Consider the following 6,000-nt stretch of genomic DNA (forward strand, 5'->3'; position numbering starts at 1 on the left):
CGATGATGCCTTCCTGTTGTCCCCTTCTCCTCCTGCCTTTTCCCAGCATCAGGATCTTTTCCAATGAGTCAGATCTTCACATCAGGTGGCCAAAGGATTGGAGGTTCAGCTTTAGCATCAGTCCTTTCAAAGAATATTCAGGACTGATTTCCTTTAGGATTGACAGGTTTGATTTCCTTGCTGTCCAAGGGACTCTCAAGAGTCTTCTCCAACACTACAGTTCAAAAACATTAATTCTTCATTGCTCAGTTTTCCTTATACTCTAACTCTCACATCCATACATGACTACTGGAAAAATCATAGTTTTGACTATTCAGACCTCTGAAAGTGATGTCTCTGCTTTTTAATATGCTGTTTAGGTTTTTCATAGTTTTTCTTCCAAGGAGTAAGTGTCTTTCAATTTCATGGCTGCAGTCAATGTCTGCAGTGATTTTGGAGCTCAAGAAAATAAAATCACTGTCAGTTTCCATTGTTTCCCCATCTATTTGCCATTGAAATGACGGGACTGGGTGTCATTATCTGTTTTTGAATGCTGAATTTTGTCAGCTTTTTCACTCTCCTCTTTCAACTTTATCAGAACTCTTTAGTTCCTCTTGGCTTTTTGCCATTACGGTGGTATCATCTGCATATCTGAGATTGTTTATATTTCTCCTGGCAATCTTGATTCTAGCTTGTTTGATTCATCCATCCCAGCATTTCACATGATGTACTCTACATATACATTAAATAAGCAGGGTGACAATATACATCCTTGATGTACTCCTTTCCTGATTTTGAGCCAGTCTGTTGTTCCATGTCCAGTTCTAACTGTTGCTTCTTGACCTGGATCCAGGTAAGGTGGTCTGGTATTTTCATCTCTTTAAGGATTTTCCAGTTTGTTATGATCTTATGCTCTTTAAAAAGGTTAATAATGCCTACTCTTTAGTGTTATGAGAATAATGAGAGCGCATATACACACTTGGAAGCCTGGTGGCTCAGACGATACAGTTTGCCTGCAGTTTAGGAGACTGAGGTTTGATCCCTGGGTTGGGAAGATCCCCTGGAGAAAGGAATGGCTACCTACTCAAGTATTCTTGCCTGGAGAATTCCATGGACCAAGAAGCCCGGGAGGTTACAATCCATGGGGTTAAAGAGTTGGACACAACTGAGCAACTAACACTTTCATACACAGTTGGGCCTGGCAGGGAAGCACAACTCAGTGAACATCACTCTCCTTCATCGTCCACCTCTCCTCATTCCCTGGTGCGACCACTGGGGAGAAGGGACTCCTGCAGAATACAAGGGGATGTCATGTAGGGAGTGGACATGAAGATGGAAGGAAACCAGTGGCTGGAGAGACAGAGGGGGTTTGATAGTGAGGGTCAGAACTGCCAGAAAGCCTGGACTGGCTGTTTTGTAAATGTACGAAGGGTCTCGGGAGAGGAGGGTAATCCACCTGGCTTACAGATTGGAAGAAAGGAAGGTGGGTGAGGTAGGGGCATGGGAATCATTACTACTCTCTCCTGACAGGCTAGGTCACCAATGGGCAAAGGAACATTAGGCCAGGTAAACAAGGTTGGTAACGTTTCAGGTAAGAAACAGAAACATAACAGCAAGAATAGGATATTTTCTTAATGCCACAAACATTAGCTAGCTTTTAGCAGCCCTGGAATTTCTTTGGAGGTAATGATGAAACTCCAGTACTTTGGCCACCTCATGCAAAGAGTTGACTCATTGGAAAAGACTCTAATGCTGGGAGGGATTGGGGGCAGGAGGAAAAGGGGACTACAGAGGATGAGATGGCTGGATCGCATCACTGACTCGATGGCTCTGAGTCTGAGTGAACTCCAGGAGTTGGTGATGGACAGGGAGGCCTGGCGTGCTGTGATTCACGGGGTTGCAAAGAGTCGGACATAACTGAGTGACTGAACTGAACTGAACTGAGCAACCCAAATTGGTTTCTTTGACTATCAAAGGAAATGTCAAGTCTGGGAATAAGATTAAGGTTTGAATTAAATCAACTACAATTAATAACAGTTAAGAATTATAACCAACCATATAGCACAGGGAACTATATTCAATGTCCTGAGATAAACCATAATGGAAAAGAATAAAGAGAAAAGAATATGTATATATACATATATATGTATATATATGTATATATATATACACACACATATATACATACACACACATATATATATTTGAATATATATACATATATATAATATATATATTAGAATATACACATATATATTAGAATATAATTCTTAAGAATGTGTATATATACATATATATATATATAAAAAACTGAATCACTTTACTGTACAGGAGAAGTTAACACTGTGTATCAACTATATTTTAATTTTTGCCAAAAACTTTCATTAACTCACAAGCAGTATATATGATTATAAAATTTTCTTGAAAATTTATGGAGCCAAGAATTACCAAGATACTTTTGGGGAAATAACAAAGATGGAAGGCACATTCTAGTAGATGAAAAGCTCATTATAAAAGTATAGTAATGAATTTGAAACTGAGTAATGGAACCGAATAAAAAGGTCAGAAATAAATCCACATATGTATATGTGGTCTGTTAATTAATGACTAAGAGAGCTCTGCACTGCAGGGGAAAATGACAAGTGATTTCAACAAATGTTGTTGGGGCAAGGGCATCTCCATGTAGAGTAGAATGAAATGATTCATATCTTAGACCACACATAAAAATAAATGCCCAGCTGGACTGTAGAGTTACATGTAAAAGACAAATTAGATAAGCTTTTGATAGATAACACAGAAGAACCTCCAGATTCTAAGATCTTAGGATAGAGAAACAGGACATGAAACTGTTTCACTAATAAACTGAACTTTGTTGAAATGAACTTCTGTTCAACAAAACATCGTTTACAGAATGAAAGAGTAACCCATTGGAGAGAATTTTCAATATATATACACAATAAAGAAATTATATAAAACATACATCTCAGAAATCAGTTTAAAAAAAAAGCAGACTACTCACTCAAAAATGGGCAAAATATTTGAATACACATATTACAAAAGACATCAAAATTGTGAAAAACAATATGCATGTTTTTTTTTAACATCATTAGTTATCAGACAAATGAAAATAAACGCAGAAGACAGTACTACATATCCATCAGAATGACTAAAATGAGAAAGGGTGAAAAACCAAATATTTTATAAGGACATGGACCATGCTGCAACATGGTTATAGTTCAGATATCACATTGTGAAAAAAAAGTTATACACAAAAAATGGTACACACTGTATGAGTCCATTTGAATGAAGTTATCATGTGCTAAATTTATAAAATTCGGAGAAAAAGCTAAAATTTTATGTTCCTTGTCTGCACTTTGCCAGTTTTTTGATATATTTACACTGGAGGCCAGTGCACTTAGATAAGACAAAAAACATTAAAGGCATAAGAATTGAAACAAGATGTAAAAATATCTTCATTGGTAGATCACATAAAAAAAATTACACCTGGAAAAGGCAAATGTATCAAAGATAAAACAAATTTAAGTGATAGGATTCATCAAGTTAGCAGGATATAAAATTATTATACAAAAACAAAGATTTCATATATAAAAATAATACCATTATAAGATATAATGGAGGAGAAAAACGATAATCACAATAGCAGCATGACAAGATGAAATAATACTGATGATTAAACTTTTAGTGTTCAAAACCTCTATGAAGAACATTTCAAACATTTTTAAGATGCATAAAATAAACTTGAATAAATGTTAGACATTCTTTGTTCTTAGATAGGATATCCTTAAAAGATCAGTTCTTCCTAATTTATAAATTTATAAACTTAATGAAAGCCTAAAAAAAAACCCACCAAAACAGTTTTCGTTGCTGTTGAAGCCACAAAACTGATACTTAATTTGGAAAAACAAACACAAAAGAATACCTAGGAAAACACTGAAAATGAAAAGCTATGAGGGGTAATGAGCCCTACTGCATTCAGCTCAGTTCAGTTCAGTCACTCAGTTGTGTCTGACTCTCTGCAATCCCATGGACTGCAGCACGCCAGGCCTCCTGTCCATCAGCAACTCCGGGAGCCTGCTCAAACTTGTGTCCAGAGTCAGTGATGCCATCCAACCATTTCATCCTCTGTCATCCCCTTCTCCTCCTGCCCTCAATCTTTCCCAGCATCAGGGTCTTTTCCAGTGAGTCAGCTCTTCGCATGAGATGGCCAAAGAATTGGAGTTTCAGCTTCAACATCAGTCTTTCCAATGAACATCCAGGACTGATCTCCTTTAGGATGCACTGGTTGGATCTCCTTGCAGTCCAAGGGACTTTTAAGAGTCTTCTCCAACACCACAGTTCAAAAACATCAATTCATCGGCACTCAGCTTTCTTCACAGTCCAACTCTCACATCCATACACGACTACTGGAAAAACCATAGCTTTGACGATATGGACCTTTGTGGGAAAAGTAATGTCTCTATTTTTTAATATGCTGTCTGGATAGGTCATAGTTTTTCTTCCAAGAAGCAAGCATCTTTTAATTTCATGGCTGCGGTCATTCTGGAGCCCAAGAAAACAAGTCTGTCACTGTTTCCATTGTTTCCCAATCTATTGCCATGAAGTGATGGGACTGAATGTCATGATCTTAGTTTTTTGAATACTGAGTTTTAAGCCAGGTTTTCACTCTCCTCTTTCACCTTCATCAAGAGACTCTTTAGTTTCTCTTCACTTTCTGTCATAAGGGTAGTGTCATCTGCATATTTGAGGTTACTGATGTTTCTCCCAGCAATCTTGATTCCAGCTTGTTCTTCATCCAGTCCAGCATTTCATGTGATGTACTCTGCATATAAGTTAAATAAGCAGAGTGACAATATACAACCTTGATGTACTCCCTTCCCACTTTGGAACAAGTCTGTTGTTCCATGTTTGGTTCTAACTCTTGCTTCTTGACCTGCATACAGATTTCTCAGGAGGCAGGTAAGGTGGTGGTCTGGTATTCCCATCTCTTGAAGAATTTTCCACGCTTTGTTGTGATCTACACAGTCAAAGGCTTTGGCATAATCAATAAAGCAAAAGTAAATGTTTTCCTGGAATTCTCTTGCTTTTTCAATGATCCACAGATGTTGGCAATTTGATCTCTGATTCCTCTGCGTTTTCTAAATCCAGCTTGAGTATCAGGAAGTTCACAGTTCACATACTATTAAAGCCTGACCTGGAGAATTTTGAGCATTACTTTGCTAGCATGTGAGATGAATGCAATTGTGTGGTAGTTTGAATAGTCTTTGGCATTGCCTTTCTTTGGGATTGGAATGAAAACTGACCTTTTCCACTCCTGTGGCCACTGCTGTTTTCCAAATTTGCTGGCATATTGAGTGCAGCACTTCAACAGCATCATCTTTTAGGATTTGAAATAGCTCAGCTGGAATTTCATCACCTCCACTAGCTTTGTTTATAGTGATGCTTCCTAAGGCCCACTTAACTCCTCACTCCAGGATGTCTGGCTCCAGCTGAGTGATCGATCACAACATCATGGTTATCTTGGTCATCTTTTTTGTATAGTTCTATTCTTGCCACCTCTTCTTAATATTTTCTGCTTCTATTAGTCCATATGATTTCTGTCCAATTTACTGTGCCCATCTTTCCATGAAATGTTCCTTCGGTATCTCTAGTTTTCTTGAAGAGATCTTTAGTCTTTAATACTACACATTAAAACATACTATACAGCCTTCATATTTAAACTTCATGCTATTGGTGCATGAAGAGCACCAATGGAATGGAACAAAGTTGAGAAATAGACAACACAACATATGGAAACCTAGCACATCACTAGGGCAAAGAGGCAGCTTTAATAAATGATGGACAGACAACTAGATAGTCATTTGTAAAAGAGAAAATTAAATCTATTCTTCACAACTTTACACAAGAGTAAACTCTAAGTGGATCAGAGGTCTAAATGTGGACAAATTAAACTATAAGAGCACAAAAAGAAAGTAATGCATTATAGACAAAGGGCCAATATCC

This window comes from Oryx dammah, unplaced genomic scaffold (genome assembly GCF_014754425.2).
Source record: "Oryx dammah isolate SB20612 unplaced genomic scaffold, SCBI_Odam_1.1 HiC_scaffold_17, whole genome shotgun sequence".
Taxonomy (NCBI): domain Eukaryota; kingdom Metazoa; phylum Chordata; class Mammalia; order Artiodactyla; family Bovidae; genus Oryx; species Oryx dammah.